Below are 21,385 nucleotides of genomic sequence, written 5' to 3'. Positions count from 1 at the left end.
AAGTCATCTCATCTTTCAATAGTTGATCATTAATATAAATAAAATGTTCCAAGCTTCTGTTGAAAGGTTCCAAAGGCCAAGTCATTAGCCTTTACCAGTAGTTGTATGATTATATGCGGATAAGTACATTTTTCTGCCAGTCTCATACTTTGTAAATTTCCTTCCTGAACTTAATTCAATTATATGTCTGTCCTCTTCTTAGTTTATATATATATAAATATTGTTTGAGAAACATCGTCATATTGTTTAAAGGAAATAAATGTAAATACTATTTGAAATGTCTAATATTTCACCTGCAATAGATAAATAATGTTTAATATATACAAATTCATCATTTTAAGTATAACAAAGCAGATCAAATTAATGTTCCTCTTACCTGCACAACTCTTTTTTTTATTTTTTCCTTATTTTTTTCTTTGCACCACCACAATAAATATTTATAAATAATGCTTTCTAATAGCTCTTTATAAACTATTGAGGTGTGCTCAGAGCAATTATGCCAATCCAATTTAATGCTCCATGATAAAAAATGGCTTAATAGTAATTTAGAAATATTAGAGCGATGTGCGAAATCATTTAAAAGTTTCTTGGTTCTTTCAGATATCAAGCGAACTAATTTCTTGAACCCTGCAGACTTGAAACTTTCGGAGCAATCTTCGCAATTATTAAATTTTTTTAATAACAGAAGAATAAGAGCCTCCAAATTATCTTCTGTAAATGAGCAAGGTGGTTGTTCTGTACAATCTTCCAAATCATCTGCATCTCCATCTTCATCTATTTCCATAAAATTATCAGTCGTAATCTGAACATCGTCAATAATTGTGTTGTCCAAGGAATCTTCCAAGGAAAATAACATGGCAGTACTTTCCAACAATTCACAGTTGCCGCCTCTAATACCGACAGACTTCATGTTGCTTATTAATAAAGCAAAGAACGACTCTTTGAATTGTTGTGGTGTTGGATTGTTGTTCCTATATGAATGGGCTCTTATTTGTCCAAAGAAATTTTCTATTGGATCTTGGTTACAATACCGCGTTCTTAATTTATTGAAGCCAAATTTATCATGTAGGGTCTTCCACAATTTCTGCATACCATCTATGGTAAAGATGAAATTTTTAATTGTAGGCACTGCTCTCTTCTCGTTTGTTATTTTCTCCCTAAATATCATGTTTCTAATTTTTTGTTTAGCTTCGACCCAAAAATCATGATGCATGCTGTCATTAGTCACTGGTGTTCTGAAACTGTTTTCATGCTTGTCGGAAGCATTCAGGGAATCGAAAAGATTATTAAAAAACATGACCGTTTCAGCAGTTGCTATACCATCTTGCTCATCAATGCTTAAAATATTATCTTCTAAACGTGTAGTATCTGTAATATTGAAAAGTATTAGATTTTCAAGAAGCATGTGTGTATTATTAGGTTCAATTTAAATTTAGGGGTAATGAAAATTGATGAAATAATACTAACATTTAAGTTTCGTAAATGTCTCAATACAACTTGCAACGGTTCCACTTAAAACCTGAGTTGCGTACTTAACGCGCATCTTTGGAATTTTATCTTCCTCAACATGCTCCGCAGTTAAATATTTTAAGTGAGGACGTATAGTATTGAGCGTCTTATCCATTAACCACACCGTTTTTATTATATCCCAAGAAGCAATCAATTTTTCAAATTTTTCTTTTAAAAATAAGTCCTTTGTTAATAAATTGTTCCTAATGCCTTTTATTAAATGCGGAGGATCATAAAGTGGAACAATTTCTATATTGTTAACTTCAAATGTTTGAGCTACACATCAAAATGTAAATTTGAAATTGTATGGAATAATTATAAAATATGTTTTTATATATTTACAAATTTTACTTACATTGCCTTCTACTTTCAATTTCCCTTTTTCTATTGCTCCTGGATATAAGCTCATTTATTGCTGCGCAATTGCTGCTACATTGATCGCAAACAGTAGCAACAATCTGAAAGCCTATCCCACTTAATGCAACAATATGATCCTTTATGCATCTCATCAATTGTGCAGTATTTGTTGTTGTTGAGCAAAAATTAAATGAAATTGGTGCCTTCCAACCATTATTTAGGCCTCGCAATAAGAAAACTAAGCCATGATTAGCAATCTTATTAGTTCTATTACTACCCCAATCCTCGAATCCAGTAATAGAATCTGTCTGCTTGTCAAAATTAAGATGTTGCTGTATAAACATCTCGTCCCACATCAAAATACAGACCTTATCGAAATCGGTCATTTGACCGGATAATCGCTTTAAACGCTCTAAAATTAAATTGTTTATTCCAGCAGTCAATTTAATGTGATGTAAAACATTTTGTAATGACTGAATTGAAGGAATATCGTCAAAAACATTTCGCAGACATTGATATGCTCGTTTGCCCATTGTTTTATATAAAACTAATGCTAGGGCTTTCTCCTTATTTTCAAATCGATGCCCCTAAAAGGTAAATAACAAAAATGTATCTTGTATATTTATTTATACTGAAATTTTATTTTTATATTATTTTTTTCCATAATGGAAGGGATCATTGTACTTTATATATACGCTACGTACAATGACGATATTGCTGAATTTGTTTTGAGGCTACTATTGATTTTATTAATATAAAACTTATAAGTTGCAATAAATATATTGTTGAAATACATAAAAGTATGTTTTGTGAATTTTATTGATACAGTTTTTGCGCGTAAAATCGACAGGTAACCGATAAACCCTTTAAAAATCTTGAACAAAGAATGATTCCTCCTGATATACAAAATATTATCAATTTTAGACTGTTCTTATATTAATTTATAATAATACTGATGACAATTACATACATTACAGGTATAGTACGACAGACAAATTCAAATTAAACGAATAATTTTTCTACGGGTAGTACATTTGGTATCTTACCTCATTTAATTTATGAAAATTGTTGTATGCTTCCACAGTTTCTATCTTTTCCAAAGGAGTAACCCAATTGTAGTCCGCTATTGCTCTCTTGTAAAATGTTTCATTACAATTATTAATTTCCTACAAAAACTCGAATTGAATCTACATGCATCCTTATACAGTACATTTAATTATAAATCCTTAACTTTTGCTTTATCTTCTACTAAAATTTGATAAAAGACGATTAAAAACAATTACAGTATTTACAGTAAATTCAGCCGGTTTCGGAACACGCCTAGTGCTGGCATTAGTGCCAATATTCAGTTGATGCCTGACAATAACAATGTTTTATCTGTATTCACAGTGTTCCCCTGCAAAGAAACTTTAAAGGACTACATACAGGGGAAAATTGGCACCTCGGATAACTACGCTAGTTAATTAAAAATGCTTTTAATTATTTAAATTATTTTTTAATGTTTTAAACTCACCGAAGCATGTATATCATATAAATGACACTATAGCATTTCGGTAGTTGCAAGATTACAATAGATTTAATAACATTATTTAAGTTATTTCCGATAAAAATTTATTGTACAATCACCGGCATAAACGGCGTCCCTCGATGTATTTAGGAACCGCATTTTAGGGCCCCTCACCATCAGTAACTTAATGCAGAAAGCGCGAGTTAGCATATATTTTAGATTAAAAAAACTTTGAATAATAAAATTTAAAGTATTTTAAATCAAAAATGTATGCTAACTCATTCTTTCCTACTTGAGTTACTGAAGGTGAAGGGCCCTAAAATGCGGTTCCTAAATGCATTCAGAAATATTATTTATGCAGGTCATTGTATTTTTATAAAGAATACAATCATAACATATAAAGCCGGTGGCACACAATGCTGGATTTCGTGCTGGAATGCTTGCTAGATTTGCGAAGACCAAAACGATTCAGCTGTGAATTAAATGTGAAAGTCTCATTGGTCCTATCAAATCTAGCAAATAAACCAGTATGAAATCCAGCATCGTTTGCCACCGGCTTAATTGTGGTCTTCAATATGGAAATCTGTAGAAATTTTAATAAACAAGTTAAATATAATATGGAAAAAGATTTACTATTTTTGATCGTCTTCTACCAATTTATTTCAGAACAATATTGACAATGGTAACAGTACTATAAATAACTAACCTATTTACGTATTTATATGTGAACATTTATTACTACTTTTACACAAGTATTCAATAGAATGTATGTACAAATTGACAGGTGGAGGTTATGGACAATTCATTTGGAACATATACAAAATATTCTTTTAACATAAGTCATTTATCTCATGCATACCATTAAAATGATATTTGTAACTATTAATTTCCGTTAATGTAAAAGAATTTGTTAAATAAACTATAATTGTTACAAATGTAAAACATAATAATGTACTATTTCTTTAAATATACAAACATCATTTTCACATTCCAGGACATTAAAAGGGTTAGTTATTTTTAATTATAAATTATAGTTAATGAAAATACCTGTTGTTTTCTTTTGAAGTTAGAAGCCACCATATTCATAAAAATCCTTTTAGACCCTGTTGTGCTTTCTACTGCTTCGCTCCAAATATTCTTGCGAACACTTTTGTTTTTAAGAAGCTTCAACGAAAGGAGTCTGCTCTTCTGCTTGCTGATAATTTTCTGGCTTCGTCTTAATTTAGATTTAAGCTGCCTATATTTTGCAGGATGCACAATTCTTCTTGTCGTCACTACTCTAGTAGCAGTTGTGTCAGGCATGCAATCTGTAATTGATGCTGTTTCCACAGGTGCTTCGTCTTCTGCCTGTATCCCAGAGGCAATATCTTCTGTACACAGTACCTCACTTCCTACATCTCTTTCTCCACCTTGCACCTCGTTGGCTTCATTTCCTAGCTGTGGTGTTTCTTGCACTTGTTCGACTTCTAATACCTCCATAGGTAAAAATAAGTCAGGAACAGCATCATCTTTGAGACGTCGTTTTGCTCCATATGGTATGGTCATTCTATCACTAAAGTGCATAGAACAGATACGAAGTTTCGAAAGAACTTCTTCTGTTGCCTCTGTAAAGAAATAAATAAATTAATGAGGACTGTTCTACCTACGATAATTAACACAAACAAAAATATTAATGAAATTCACCTGCCATATGGTGCAAACCAACAATCGTTAGCCAAGTAATTGCCTTTTGTTTATCCTTAGGCATACGATGACAGGATACATTTTTGTAATCCTTGCAGGAAGGAACGCAGCATTTTCTACCCATTCTGAAAAAAGTAAGTTATACGTTATATTTTTTGTAACACATCACTGTATATTTATATTTATTATATTATATTTCACTAATATTTAGAGTAATTTTTGAAAAGTCACTTGAAATATTGGAATTCAGTATAAAAAAATGATTAATTTCAATCGTATTTTAGGCACTAACTGCTTGCAAAAATTGAAAATAGTTTACATTAAAATAATAATAATTATTATATTTTACCTTAATTCCGACGTATACCACAAAATTCGAACAATAATTGCACTAAACTTGTAAAGAATGTACAAACTAAACTTTTGGTACTGATTTTAATTTAACCAACGGAAACAGGAAGCAATAGGAATCCGAAACACCAAAACACTTGCTGTAGCGTTGGCGCGAAAATAGCTAAGGAGTTGACTAGCGTGTCGTGTGCAAAATATGATCACGTGATTAGATTAGTTCCTCAATTTTTAAGGGACAAAGCTTGGCGGCGCCACTATTCAACTGTCTCCAATTTTTAAAGGGAGTTAGATCCCCCTGGGTGGATCTAGGTACTTAGTCCGTAGCTGTCAAATGGCGCGTTTGCATCGTAAATATGAAGTATATTTTCGGAAAACGATTACAGAATAGAAGGATGGATTTTGATAATTATCACAGAAGAAAAACTATATCAGATGAGTATTTTATTAACAAAACATGAAAATTATTAAGGAAATTTACTTTGTGGTTATTTTATTTTTGTTCCAGGTGAAGTCATGTTTCTATTGGCTTTCAATGTAGGAAAAATGTACTCATTGACCAGTAAATAAAAAACTGTGAAGAATTTCTGTGTGGCCCACTGATTTTAATACTTGTGACAATGTTATAATTTTGATAGTGTAATCGATGAGTGCATGTACAAGGAAGTTTTATTGTAAATTAATCATGTTCAATAATGCTTGCATTTATTTTACATTAAAGCTAGTTGAACGAAAATTATATTTTTATTTCTTCCTTTCCAAATCCTATTTACAGATAATAATCACATAATCTCTTAGTCAAATATTCAATTATTTACTACAAAAATTATAACTTTTGTATGTATGTAAAGCATAACTGTTTGTATCAAGGATTTTTAATATTTGACGTAATACAAATTGTATAGGTTTTCTGCAAGTGCTTTCTTCATCCGCTACATCATTTTACATCTTCTGTGACATTTATATCCATCCGTTGCACTATTCTATTCAAGTATATAACATATAGATAATAATTCTCTATTTATTTGTCCATACACTCAAATTTGATAATACTTCTGATCTGCAATGAATTTTATGGTAGTTTAAATGATTCTTAAACCAGTTTTCCAACTATTAGCTTAGAAAGGTATTTTGAGAATAGATTACTTATTATGTTATTTCAATTATGATGTTATAATTGATAGACAGATATATCAAACCTTTGAAAATGATATTTTATACGTCTAGTAACTGTATAAATTATGGTTTCAGAACAGATACATTTCACAAACATAGCAGTGACAAAAAATGTATTATATATAAAGGACGGTTGTCCAAATGTGAATTGGAAAATTATTTGAAGTTAAGAACAATTAGAATTCAATAGTACACTTAAATATATAAGAGAACAACATCCTGTCAAATGTAACAAGAAGATATCCTATGGAAGAAGATCCAACCATTACAAGTATAATAATTCATGTAAACATTCTTCAGGAGCTTTTGTTTACCAATCATCTTAACATTTATAAAATTAATTAGTATATAGGAAATCCATATCTCAGTGTATTTAAAAATAGCAAAGAAATATTGGTATATGTTGAAAATTAGAAAAAGGAACTAACGAATCAAATAAATGTCACACAATATGTGGAAGGATGTTGCGGATCATTCCAGAAGCCCTATTCAACTTGTACTACAGCAAATAATAAATATCATTTCTGCAAACAGCTACGCTTCAAAAACATTAAATACATGTAATTTTGTTTGTAATTTAAGTAACGTATAACTTATATGATTATATGTAATTACTATGTGTAAATAGAATTTGGAAGGGAAGAGATAAAAAGATTAGTTTCATTTAAGTTGCTTTAATGTAAAGTAATAGCAAGCTGCTACATGATAAATTTACAAGAAGACTCCCTTGTACATACACTAATTGTTTACAATTTCACTATTATAACATTCACAGAAGTATTAAAATCACTAGGCCATAATAGAAATTCTTCATTGCCATTTCATTTATTGGTCAATAAGTACTTCCTTCCTTCATTGAAAGTCAACATAAACAGGACTTCACCTGGAACAGAAATAAAATAACCACAAAGTAAATTTCCTTAATAATTTACACAATAATTTTCATGTTTTGTTCATAAAATACTCATCTGATATAGTTTTTCTTCTCTGAAATTTATGGAAATCCATCCTTCTATTCCGCGAGAGTTTTCCGAAAGTATACTTTATGTTTACGATGCAATCTCGCGTCATTTGACAGCTACGAAGTAACCCCCAAGAGACTGTGCGTTTGACTGGACTACACGCTGGAGAGAGAGAGAGAGAGAGAGAGAGACACACATCGCGCTACTACTCCGAATACGCACTTTATAACATTTAACGTTACCCTGATCAAATGAAGCATTGGAAAAATATGAAAATATTATGAAAACATCCCCTTTTCATGCTGTTTTTAACACTTATATCAAATTTGCATTTGCAACTTTACTTTTGAAGAAATAAATTGCTAAACGTACGACCCCGTGACGCAGAAAAGAGCGTTTTGCAGTACAAACGCGGGACAATGACACAGTCGAATTTCTCAATAGAATTTGATGAAACTAATCACAAACGATTCCTTTCATTATGTAGATCGTCGTAAAGAACGCGGATTTTGGATAAACATCTTAGTTTTCGAGATATGAGCAATTGCAGAAACACGTGCGCAACAGCTGATTCGCACAATGGGGGAAATGAGTTTGCGCCGTTCAACTTCAATCGCTCATATCTCGAATACTAAGACGTATATCCGAAATCCGCGTTCTTTATGACGATCTGCGTAATGAAAGGAATCGATAATGATTAGTTTCATCTCATTCTATTGAGAAATACGACTGTGACATTGTCCCGCGTTTCTACTGAAAAACGCTCTTTTCAGCCTCACGCGTTCGTACGTTTAGCAATTTATATCTTGAAAAGTAAAAGTGCAAATGTAAATTTGACGAAAAGGCTAGAAAGATCATGAAAAGGAGATGCTTTCGTAATACTGTCATATTTTTCCTATGCTTCATCTAGTCTGTGTAATCCTAAATGTAATAAAACGCGAACTCGGAGTAGAATCGCGATGTCTCTTTCCCTCTCTAATTCACTCTCTCTCTCCCTTTCTCTCCCATGCATGTAGTCCGTGAAGCAGGGTTTGGAGTGGGTTTATAAAAGAAATACATTATTATGACAAACTATTATTTATTTTAAATGTCCACGGCACATACATATATTCTTGTGCCGTGGACATTTGATCGGAGCATGGGCTCCTTACCTGTCGTGGCGGCAATGGCGGCTGCCACGACAGGTTTTTCGGGGGGAGCGACTACGGCATCGCGGGGAGCGACTACGGCATCGCGGGGAGCGGCTACGGCATCGCGGGGTGCGACTACGGCATCGCGGGGTGCGACTGCGGCATCTCGGGGTGCGACTATGGCATCGTGGGGTGCGACTGCGGCGTCGCGGGGTGCGACTTCGGCATCGCGGGGTGTGGCTGCGGCTATGGCGGCGTGGGTGGCGTCGTGGAGTGCGGCTGCGGCTTCGGCGGTGGTGACGTGGCGTGCGGCTGCGGCTGCGGCTTCGGCGGTGGTAACGTGGCGTGCGGCTGCGGCTGCGGTGTCGTTGGCGAGGGGAGCGGGGACGGCGGGCCCGCTCTTTCTCCATAAGCTTCATAAACTGTAAAACAATACAATTATTATCATGTTTTAATAATTATTTTATGTGCATACTTACTGCTATTTCAGCGGCCCTCTCCGCTGCCTTCTTTTGGCGGCGGCGCTGCCGCCTCCTCCTCTTGGCCAGCTGGTCAATCTGTAAACATTAAATTATTAGTACATATATAAAATTATTGCAACATTTCAACTTACCTCCTGGTCGGTCAGCACCGGCTTGGCCGAAGAAGGCCTCCCTCCCCCTCCTGCAGCCTCCGCGTATGTGCGGATTCGGGATGGTCCCGGTTCTTGCGACCGTCCGCGAACCGCAATACGCGGAGCTGCCGCTGGCTGCGGCCGGGATGTGTGGGAGGGTTGAGGGCCACTGGGCTTTTTTACCACGGCTACCCCTGGCTTCGGAGTAGTTCGCGGCTTGGCTGCTGATCCCCCTGGCTTGGGGGTTGTCAGCAGACTCGCCGCGGCTACTCCAGGCTTCGGGGTAGTCCGTGGTATCGGCTCGGACCGTCGCCGCAGGGGTTTCAGCGGGTCCGCGGATCCCCCTGGCTTGGGGGTGGTCCGCGGGCCTTTTGATGCCCCTGCTTTGGCGGTCCGCGTTGCCGCTCCTCCTCCTTCCTTCTCCCTCTCCGCACCGTGGGCGCTCTTGGTCGTAGGTGGACACAGCGGTGCGGGGGGTTGGCTGGTGGTTGGGCGGCCCGCCGCCCCTTCCTCCTTCGCTGCCACCTCTCCCGAGTTTCTGGTTTTCTGGAAAAAAAAATTTGATTAATTTTAATATTATTAACGAAAGAAATAATGTGTAGTGTTCTTTCACGATATTTTCAAATGTATGTGATAAGATAGTCTAATTACGATTGCATTTATTCAAATCTGTGCTATTTAAAGTATGACATATTTGTTGTAATTGTAAAAATTCTACAAAGCAGTCTATTTCCCCCTCCCCCCCCCCCAACAGACTACTTTGTGGAATAAAACATTACGGCCATGTTGAATTTTTTCAAATATTTCATATTTTATTTTACAGTTTCGAATATATGCAATAGTAAGCGGAATTTCTTATTATCACATATATTAGAAAACATCGCGGAATGACACTATACATCACTTCTTTTACCAACTATCATGCAATAATGACATTATTACTTACCATTTGGAAGCACGTGTAGGACCTGATGCCGGTAATGGCTTCAACGTGGGGAATGAAACACAGCACGTTACCTTTCTCATAAGCCAACAATGTGCCGAGCTTCTTAACCAATGATAAAGCTTATCAGATCGATAGACCAATAATCAAGCTTATCGGATCGATGGACCAATGGCAAGCTTCGAAACTACTTGCGCTTTTAAATGTAATATACTTTTAATAAGGATTACATTTATTTCTAAAATGCAAGGAATATTTTATTTCCATTAGAAAATCATGCGAAATAAAATCTTTTTAAATATTCGCACTATGTAAATAGTTCGGTGTGATTTGCGAACACATTAAAAGCTCCGCGGTTGTCATCGTTGAGAGGGTTTTCAGCCATCTCTTAGTCCGGACGTGCGGTTTTTTAAAAAAGTGTTTCGTGTGATAAGTGAAGTGTGGAAAAGCCCAAATAATTTGGATTTGCTGCAGGAAACCTCAGGTCAGTTCCAAAATATTATAATTTCTATTTTTCAGGTGTTTTTTTATAGGTATTTAATAAATTCGTAGTCAGGTTAGATGGGACGAAAGCTCGGCTCAGCTGTATGATTTTCATTCAGCTGATAATATTTCTCCCAACATGTAGTATACTCTGAAATATCCTTTTTTTTTTTTTTTTTTTTTTTGGATTGAAATGGCTGGGAAAAACTCATGTTCAACTGCACAAGCGATACCAAGATCCCTTGCTCAGATAGTGTGGGACTTGCCAACTTACCAAGAGGAAGCAAACAATTAATCAGGGTGAAAAGCCCGTCCCATAAAATTAGCCCTGACTAATTTGCGCTTCCAAAAGGATTAACAGTAAAGCACCTTACCCACCAAAAACCCGTCCATTGTAAGACACTCAGACCCGGGTTCGCTTGGGGCATTTCATCAGTATCTGAGGCTTGTGCTACGCAGATGGTTATGCGCTTGTGGAACAGAATGAACTGATCCGAAAAGAGAGAGTAGAAAAAGACCTGAAACAAGGTATGGAGGATGAGGATGAGATGAATAGAGCTCCTGTTGTTGAAGGATCAAAATTATACAAAAGGTGTATTGTGAAACCCAGTAAAACTAATATGGAAGTCCAACAAGAGGTATAGAAGGACAGCTAAACGGTCATGAGCCAAAATCGTCCTAAGTGAGCGAATCAATCATAAAGAGGATCATGACTCATTTCATCTCCACTCCAGCCACGGCCCGGGCATCCCGGCCAACAGCAAATTCAGTATGACTTGAACCGCTGGTGTACGCAAAGCCGGGGCGCCAAGCCAGAGGTGAGGTATATCCGTCAGATGTCCGGGATAGAAAAAATAATAGTAATAAGGTTATGAGTTGTGAGTGAAAATGTAGTGACATGATATTAAGGAAAATGATTTCTAACTACTGACCTCATAATGTTGCAAGGGTTGCATAGGCATTATAAGATCATTTGAGCTTACTGAATGAGTGGCTTGTTTAGCAATGAAAGGTATGAGATTATTGATTATATTGCAATAGCTGATATTATTATTACAACTAATCCCATGTGCCCCAGGAAAGTCAGAAACCTCTGTTTCATTCCATTCGGCAGTTTTCCAAAATCCCAGCCGCCAGCGGCGGATCCGTGAGATGTCTCAGTCCACTTAATCAGTCACCAAATGAGGGGACACAAACCGCCGCAAAGTAGCCAGACCTCGAATTATAAAGGACTCCGGACCATATTATCAATTAATAGTTATTATATCATATTCAGTGATACCCGGCAAAAACATCCCCCGCAGGGAGGACGCTCCCCACGCACGAATTCATGCATCCAAATTCCCGAAGGAACCCAGCTCTATTCTAAGGAGAAGAGCAGAACTAGGGACCCCACGGGTAGGAATTACGGGCCATTCAGAGCATAAGGAAAACGTCATGACGATAGCAGAGTACAGGGTCATCTCAAGGAGGGCCAAGGTCTAACCATCATCGCATAGCATTCCGAAAGTGAGAAGTGCCGTTGTCGAACCGAACCAACGAATCCAGAGGCAATGAGATAACGAGGGAGATACCCTAGGAATCCACAAGGCCAGAAGGGGACATTGGCAGGTGTGACGATTCCAGAGGAAAACATGAATGCGGCCAACAGAGCCCCTCACAGCAGAGGGGTGTCAGTTATCCTGTCGATGACTTGTAGAAAATACCTAAGTAATTATCTATTGTATAAAAAAAGGGGGAAAAAATTAAGTTTAAGTTTAATGGCAAAATTGGAAGAGTCCCAGAGAGGCCGGATTAAAAAGCAGCATGAAAACGCCCCCCAAGTGCAACCAACAATAGAAAGATCAATCCTTCCGTCATTCAACGCCGCGACCGTCCAGGAGATAGAGAAGCCCGGAGGTTCACAGGAGCCCTAACAAGACTAGTTCCTGAGGCCCAGTAAGATCAGCCAGGGGGCCCTTCATTCCCGTGCGTGCCCCAAGAAACAAGGGTTGACGGCGAGTCAACCCTATGCGGTCAAGGACACAGGCCCGGTTTTAGAAGGGATCCCTTTGATCGCCCAGTCCCCATAAGGCCCCTCAGCCCCTCAACTAGTTAAGAAGAGTTTGGACATGTTACAGGCAATCAGGGAAGAGCGATCCGATAGTGAGAATCGAGCTTAAAGCAGGAATACTAAAGTTGTAGGGATAAAGATTATTGTTATAATTTTAATATTATTATATATATTATTATTTATTTTAATAAATAGATAGTTTGGAAAAGGAGAGGTATCAGAGTTGTGATTGTGCTGCCACTGAGTCGTCAATCCGTCATAGGGAATCGCTGTGATTGTATTAAGAGGGGATTCGAATTTATTAAGGAATTAGGTGTGAATGAAGGTTAGTTAGATCAAAGAGATTAATTTATATATTTATAAGTTCATGTTTGAAGGAGCAGAAATTATATATTTGAAAGTTAGATGTGGTAAAATTAAAAGTAAGAAGATGGAACTATCGTATATTGGCTGTAATTAGAGCTAACCTGAGGATTTTGATTTTTGTGTATAACTTAAGAATGGAGAGGATGAAAAGTTGAGAGGTTGTAGTTATTGAGGTGTATTAATGATACAAGGGGTTGCGAGAGAATTGAGTAGGATCATAGAGGGAATAAAATTCCCATAATTAATGAAGTATATAGTCTAAACTAAGGAGTCAAAGAAGGTAAGATAAGATTTATAAAGAGGAAAGGAGAATGAAGGGATGTTATGCGGAGAGAAAATTAGTATGGTATTAATGTAGAGGAGCGAATCTTCTAGGATTGAAATTATATCCAAAAGAGAGGTAGAGAAGGAAAATGAAAAAGTGTGAGTATTAAAGAATAAGGATTGAAGTAAGTTAAGTTAACATGAAATGTGATGTTCAGGGTCATAATAAAGTGTAACATTGAGTAGGGAGTAAGGAAATAGTGGATTCATTTTTAGTTAAGAAAAATTAATGAGGTGAAAAGAATTGAGTTAATATACTGTGAATAAGACTGGATTAAAGATTAGAGGAAAATGAGGAAGAGAGATTTATAGGTTCAAGTATAGAGAAGATTATAAACTAAGGTTGTTTAAAGAGCGAAATATGTGAGGATTAAGAAGCGAAATAGTTGAAGGTAGAAGTTGTTAAAAGGATATATAAGGAGAGAATGGAATGAGATGTGTTAATCGATTTAAAATAGCATGAAGAAGTAAAGGTTTACGGGAAATTGAGTCTGTGCAGTAATATCGTATTATAGGGAGTTTAACATGTCTAGTAATGTAGATAACTAGGGAATTTCTTATTTAAAAGTCCAGGGAATTTTGGATATCTAGAGAGTAAGGATGTCTAGGGAGTTTTTGAGTAAAGGTTGCAACACTGTAGGATGAGAGCAGGAAGGTTGGCTAAGTGAAGGAAGCAAATGTAATGTCGAATTATATGATGAAAGGTTAAGTTTATGTTGAGAAGAGAAAATCAATTCTAGTTATATATGGAATAATTTATTAAGAAATTATTGATATCTATTTTAGATGGATAATTAATTCATAAGTGACGATGTATCTAGTAGATGATAGTCAAAAGGAAGTATTATACTACTGAGTTTAGGCTAAATGAAAAGATTGAGGAATGAGTGAGGTGGGTTTATATTAGAGCATAATAATTGAACCATTCCCTATTTAGAGAAAGAGTCGTAAGAGAATGAAACAAGAAAGTATCTCCAGTGGGTTGAAGTGTTTAGAGGCAATCTGTAATAAATGAGAAGAGAGGTTCAAAAGTTAAAATCAAGAAGGAAAAAGAATTGATTAGTGAGGTATTTACATTTGGGAGAGGAAGATATAATAAGATACCTTGTGAGTATTTCGAGAGATAATTATGTGTGTATTTTTAGATGAAAGAGAGGTGTCGAGAGGTATATCAGTTCAAATCGATAGTCAAGGTTGAAGGAAGCTTAACTTTGATGGATTAGAGAAAGAAGACGATTAGAGAAAATACTAGTAGGAAACATGAGTGTGGACGTGTCAAGAAGAGAGTGATTAAGTAAAAGGTTAGTAAAGGAGGGTTAGTTTTAAGTGATGGCAAAATTTGTAGTGATTCTTTTATGTGAGAGGTAGTTTTTTTTTTTTTTTTTAGATAAAAGAGGTATCAAGAAGTATGTCAGTTTGGATCAGCGGTCAGAAAAGGTGAAGGGAGCATAGCTGTATTAATGGATTGAAGAATGAAGACGATTGGAGAAATTTGGCAGGTAGCATGAGTGTGATTATGGTAGATGTTTCAAGGAGAGAGTATTAAGTGAAAGGTTAGAAAAGATAGGTTAATTTTGAGTGATAGGTAAATTAATAGTGATTCTTTTATGTGAGAGGTAATTGTGTGTGTTTTTTAGATGAAAAAGGAGGTGTCGAGAGGCAAATCGGTTCAGATTAGTAGACAAGGTTGAAGGAAGCGTAGCTTGAATAGATTGGAGAAAGAAGATAATTGGAGAAAATACTGACAGGAAATATGAGTGTGGACGTGTCAAGAAGAGAGTGATTAAGTGAAAGATTAGTAAGAGAGGGTTAAATAAGTGATGGCAAAATTTGTAGCGATTCTTTTTGTGTGAGAGGTGATATATGTGTGTTTTTAGATAAAAGAGATATCAAGAAGTATGTCAGTTTGGATCAATTGTCAAAAGGTTGAAGGGAGCATAACTGTATTAATGGATTTGAATAATGAAGACGATTGGAGAAATTCTGGCGGGTAGTATGAGTGTGATTATGGTAGAGAGTGTTAAGTAGAAGGTTAGGATAGGTTAATTTTTGAGTGATAACTAAATTCATAGCGATTCTTTACGAGAGAGGTAATTGTGTGTATATTTTAGATGAAAAAGAAGAAGGAGTCAAGAGGCATATCGGTTCAGATTAATAGTCAAGGTTGGAGGAAGTTTAATTTTAATGGATTGAAGAAAAAAGAAGATGACTGGAGAAACTACTGACAGAAAACATGAGTGTGGTCATGTCAAGAAGAGAGTGATAAGTAAAAGGTTAGTAAAAGAGGGATTATTTTTAAGTGTTGATTAAATTTGTAGCGTTCATGTTATGTGAGAGGTGATTATGTGTGAAATTTTAGGTAAGAAGAGATATCGAGAGATATGTCAATTCGGGTCAATTGTCAAAGGTTTGAAGAAAGCATAACTATTTTAATGGATTGAAGAATGAAGATGACTAGAGAAACTCTGGGAGGAAGCATGGGTGTGACTACAGTACTCGTGTCAAGGAGAGAGTGTTAGGTAGAAGGTTGGTAAAGAGAGGTAATTTAAGTGGTGATTAAGCTCGAAGTATTTCTTTATGTGAAAGGTAATTGTGTGTGTGTTTTAGATGAAAAAGAGGCGTCGAGAGGCATGCCAGTTCAGACCAGTGGTCGGGGTTGAGAGGAGCACAACTCTAATTGATTGGAGAATAAAGGCGGAATTGAAGAAACTCTAGCAGGAATAAAGAGTGCAACAGTGGCTGACGAGTCAAGGAGAGAGTGTGAGATACAAGGTTAGTAAAGAGAGGTGGTTTTGAGTGGAGATTAGATTTGTAGCGTTCTGTTAAAATGCAGGTAATTATTGACGGTATGTTCAGAGCAGAAATATGTATAGAATCAATCTGAGAATTTAGAATCAATCTGAGATTTATAGCTAATGTGTAAGAGTAGAAAAAGAAAGACCAATTTTAAGAGGGATTGTGTTCTCTCTTCTTTTTTTTTTTAATGGAATGATTAATTGATGTTTCTTTCAATAGTTACAAGATGAGCAAGCGAGTAGACACGAACCAGGTAGGAGAAGTCTGAGGGAGGAAAAAGCAGAAAGGAAAGAGGAAGGAAGGAGACTATGTAATGCACATCATTCAATAAGAAAAGCAAGGCTTGTGAAGAAGGAGATTCCCATATATAAACCCACATGCATCATGGTAAAAAGGGAGAAAGAGAGTGAAAGAGTCAATTATGAAAAAACCGATCCGAGTATTGAAAGATGTTTAGATAGTTTTATTAATACTATTGAGAAGGAGGGAGGGAGGTATTATTGTAATATGTTTAATGTAGAGAATTGAGTTTATGTGCAATACAATTAAGTGAATAAAGTAGTTGTTATTTATTTATAAATGGAGTGTAAAATATATTGAGCGTTTAAGAAATTCAGGTATTTGTAATAATTGTTAAGGTATGTTGGATAATCAGGAGTAGAAAAGAGATATGTATGTTATAGATGGATAATTAGGGAGCTTGATTTCAGGTGTTATATCCCTAATAATTCTAGAGAGGTAGCTGACTTACAGACAGGTTCGAAGAGTGTGATTAAGGGAGAGTGAGTGTATCTTAAGGTTTAAAGATGAAGAGAGTATGAAGTGTTAAAATAGCAGAATAGGTCAAGATTATGAGTGAGTGTATTTTAGTAGATCAGATTACAAGAGCTGTAAATTAGTTATATATAATTATGAGATAAAGAGTATTAATATATTAAAAGTAAAGGATAAAATAACAATAAGCGTAAGGAATTATAAGTAAAATTAGAGAGTAAGGAAATCTGAATATAGTTGTAAGAAATGTGTGTTGAGTGAGGTCCAGAGATGTGTGAATGAGAGTTATAGAAATTGTGTTAAGAAATTATTAGTAGAACTATTTTAAGAGAAAAAATTTAAATAATGGTGAGAGAAATTATGATAAGAGGAGAGTTAACAAGTGTTTATTATGTACAATGGTAGAACAATATAATAAAGAGAATATACAGAGTAAACTAGTTTGTGAATGGATTTCTTCTCTTCCTATTGCGCCTGTGAATAGTAGGAGGTACAAGTTGATCGAAAAGAAGATCTTTCTTTTGTATAATAGTTATGAAGAAATTATTGATAGTGGCCCAGGCTTCAAGAGAGGAGAGCATGGTGTTTATGACGTCTTGTAAGTCGATGGAAGAGATATCGTTATTTAAAAAAGGGAGAATGGTAGCTCTGTCTTCATTCCAGAGATCACAAGAAAGAACAGTATGGGATACACTGTCAGGGCGGAAACCGCAAGGACAGGCATCCGAGTTACTCCTCTTAAATCGGAGTCTGTGTGGACCGAAACTGCCGTGAGCAGTTAAGACTTGGGTAAGGTGATATTGATTGCCTCCATGCGGTCTCTCCACCCAGGATTTGATATCTGGAATTAGATTATAGGTGTGCCTGCCTTTATCTGCGTTATCCCATGTTTCTTGCCATTGATTATAGAGAAGATCATCATATTTGTTTTGATTAGGATTAAATTCGTCATTTAATCTGCCATTTCTTCTTTGAATTTGTCTGGTAAGAAAAGATGTTAAAAGAATTATAGGAGGGACTCCAGAGATGACTTGAAGAGCCACATTTGAGACAGTTTTTATAGCCTTAGCTATGCGTAAAGAGAGGAGTCTATTTGTTTTTTCCAGTGTGCTGAGATTGTGGACCTTCTTGATAGTATGAGCCCAAATTGGAAGAGCGTAAAAAATAATGCTATGAATCGCATATTGATATGAAGCTCTCGCTGACCATCCCAGACCTCCTACATTAGGCATTAAGGGAGACAGCTGATAAGTAGCTTTTTTGGCTTTTAGAGAGACATAGTCAATATGCGGTTTGAAGGATAGTTTGTCATCAATGATGACACCAAGGTAATTCAGTTGGCTGGAAGGTTTGAAAAGGTGATCATTAATTTTGAAGGCTATGGAGTTTAGTTGTTGACTGCTAAATTTACAGGTAGAGTTGATATTGAGTAGTGCTTCTGATTTATGAGGTGCAAGAGAAAGACCTCTTGAGGTCAACCATGCATTCAAATGGTCTAAAACATGATTCGCTTGAATCTGGAGCATTTCTGGGCTTGAGGCGGAGATGACAATGGCAATGTCATCTGCGTAGCAGGTAATGCTTGTGTTACCTGGAAGAGTTTGTGTTAGGAGGTCATCATACATGAGGTTCCACAAGAGTGGACCAAGAACGGATCCTTGTGGAACTCCGGAATTAATGGCGCGGGTGATGAGTTTGCTGTGCGTGCTGACTAATAACGTTCTATCATGTAGATAGCTATCAATGAGCTGCACCAAGTACTGAGGGAAGATTGAGCTGTCGTGGAGAGATTTCTTAATGAAATTCCAAGGTGCTGTGTTAAAAGCGTTTTTTACGTCTAGAGTTATTAGAGTGCGAATATTATTAGGCACTGTGCTTGTAAAATAGGGATTATCGTTAGAGGGAGGGGAAAATACCTTCAATACAGATTCTATAGCCATTACAGTAGACCTTTTTGGCCTAAAACCAAATTGATTATGGCTGAGGAGATTGTTGGATTCAACAACATCAATCAATCTTTTATTAATAATTTTCTCAAGGAGGATTGATAGTGAGTTGATTACACTTATCGGACGAAAATGAGAAGGGGTTTTGACATTAGGATTAGAGTTTTTTGGGACAAGGACGAGTCTTTGTTCCTTGAGGTGTTTAGGGATATATCCATGAGATAAGATGAGATTGAAAAATACAAGAATGGATCTAGTCGCAGAGGAGGAAGGGATGGCCTTGATAATAACAGGGGGAATTCCGTCTGGTCCAAAGGCTTTGTTAGCGTTTAGATTCGAGGCTGCTAAAGTTAGTTCATACAGGGAACAGGAGGGATCTGTGTTATCGTGATTAAGGCTAGGAGGGAAGACATCCGAGCCAGAATTGTTTGTAGGGAAGAGAGTGTTAATAATGACGTTGAGATCGTTTTCCTCTATGCGAATTGCCCTTCCAAGTAGCTTTTTTCTAACAATTTTGTATGCCAGACCCCATTGGTCCTGTTTAAGATCATTCGTGATATTTTTCCAGCATATACTTTTACTTTTTTTGACCAATTTTTTAAGTTGAATTTTATGCTTATGCAACGATATGAAGGAGTTCCTAGTGATGCGTGAGAGAGGGCCGAATCTTCTTTTTAGTCTAAAGAATCTTCTTTGGGATAGTAAGCATAAGGATCTTTGTTCTTTCAAATCATTATTCCACCAATATCCTGGGCGTCTGATTTGTTTTTTATTCAAATTGGGCTTAATAGAAGGCATAGAGGAATTGCAAACCCTAATGCAAGCTTTATGAATGATTTCGTATATCGTCTCAATGATGGAGGTTTGAGTGGTAGAGTCAGAAGTGAGAATTGTAGAATCAATCCTTTTATTGAGAGTAGGAGCTTCTATTTCCCATCTGCCCATAACATTTTCCAGGATAATATTTTTTGTCGACCATTTGGAGAAATGGTTGATAGGAAAAGTGGCTTTGTTTGAAGAGATAGTGAAGGAGATATAATTGTGATCACTCGCTGAATAGTCTCTGCTTACTGTCCAGTTGGTAAGGCAATTTCTTAATGAATCAGAGATTAGCGTGAGGTCGATGATGGTTGCAGCGTTCCTTCTTTGATAGGTAACGGAATGTCCGTCATTAGAAATTATTAGGCCATGTATGATAATGAAATCAACAAGTAGAGCGCCTCTACTGCATTGACGTGAAGAGCCCCACATAAAGGAGTGGGAATTGAAATCTCCGCCTATTATAACTGGGCTATTTATATTATTAATGAAGCTAGAAAGGGAATCTAAAAATTGTTTAAAAATGAGTAAGCCAGAATTAGGAGAAATATAGCAACTGATCATCCAGTAGTCAGGAAATTTAAAAGCACAAAAGTGTTCTGAGGAGTGACTTTGAATGATAGGTGGAGTTCTAGTTGAGATGATGTATATAGAGGATTTGTTGTTATTACTCGAGATCCATTGATTATTTTCAGGAATTCTCCATTGCTCCGAGAGTAGAGCGATGTCGTAACTTTTTTCAAAGCAATATTGCTCCATGATGCTTTGGGTAGTGGAGCAGGAATGGAGATTAATTTGGAGGATCCTGAGAGTTCCGTCCTTTGGTTTAATTGATGGGAAGAGATTTGAGTTGTGGTTAACATTGTGAATTTTAATTTCGGTTTTTATATTGTAAATTCTGTTATTGAAAGAGAATTTAAGTAGTAATCTTTTAGTAGGATTCAAAGGTCTACCTTTTATTTTGAAGGATATGTCTCTGACTGTAGGGAATTTATTATAGTTTCTGAAATCCATAATGTTTTGTTGGTTGAATCCTAAAACGTTTACTTGATTTGGAATTTGCTCAATAATTATGATGTCATCCAATTGGAAAGGGATTCTGTGTAGATAGAAATGAGTGTAAAATTTAGATTGAATTTTGTTTTGAGTGTCCACGAAAGTAATTTTGTAGTTATCCAGATTGTCGGATTCTTTGTTAAGTTTGTCTATGAGGAGATCCTTTTGTGTCAGGGTAATGTTTGTGAATAAGACTGTAGTGGTGGTTGAGTTTCTAATTGAAATGATTATATTTTCGGGAGGAAATAATTCCATATCGATATTTTTTAAGATATTAGCAATTAGAGAGAGAGGGTTAAGGTTTGTGCGATTAGCCTTAGCAGCTCTTAATTTGCTCCTGATTCTTATTTTATTGTTTTTACTGGCGTTATGGTTCAGGGCTTCAATATTTCCTTTTAAGAGATCAGATAGCTGATTATTTATGCTATGAAGATCAGATGTGGGTGAGTTAGAATTATCTTTCTTATGAATGATAAACTTTAATGAAGAGGAGTTAGACATTTTGATACTGTTCTTCAGAGCAATTAAATGAGAACTAAG

The 21,385-nt window shown here is 36.0% G+C and overlaps 1 long non-coding RNA gene across 3 annotated transcripts; it reads left to right on the top strand.

The window, feature by feature from the left end:
• Positions 1-14,164: 14,164 nt before the first annotated feature.
• Positions 14,165-17,440, top strand: LOC136781550 (uncharacterized). 3 transcript variants are annotated; one of them, XR_010823934.1, is made up of 9 exons: positions 14,165-14,521; positions 14,600-14,755; positions 14,842-15,007; positions 15,092-15,252; positions 15,332-15,485; positions 15,566-15,727; positions 15,814-15,994; positions 16,062-16,226; positions 16,470-17,440. It is a non-coding gene; the product is annotated as an uncharacterized lncRNA (long non-coding RNA). The 3 variants fall into 3 exon arrangements; XR_010823935.1 differs by having other exon boundaries at positions 15,092-15,485; positions 15,814-15,980; XR_010823933.1 differs by having other exon boundaries at positions 15,092-15,485.
• Positions 17,441-21,385: the final 3,945 nt, after the last annotated feature.

This window comes from Prorops nasuta, unplaced genomic scaffold (assembly GCF_024137725.1).
Source record: "Prorops nasuta isolate Cenicafe-Biocafe unplaced genomic scaffold, Cenicafe_Pnas_1.2 PNAS00023, whole genome shotgun sequence".
In the NCBI taxonomy this organism is placed as follows: Eukaryota; Metazoa; Arthropoda; class Insecta; order Hymenoptera; family Bethylidae; genus Prorops; species Prorops nasuta.
Note: the sequence above shows the minus strand (reverse complement) of the source record. Positions and strands in the feature narration are given on the sequence as shown.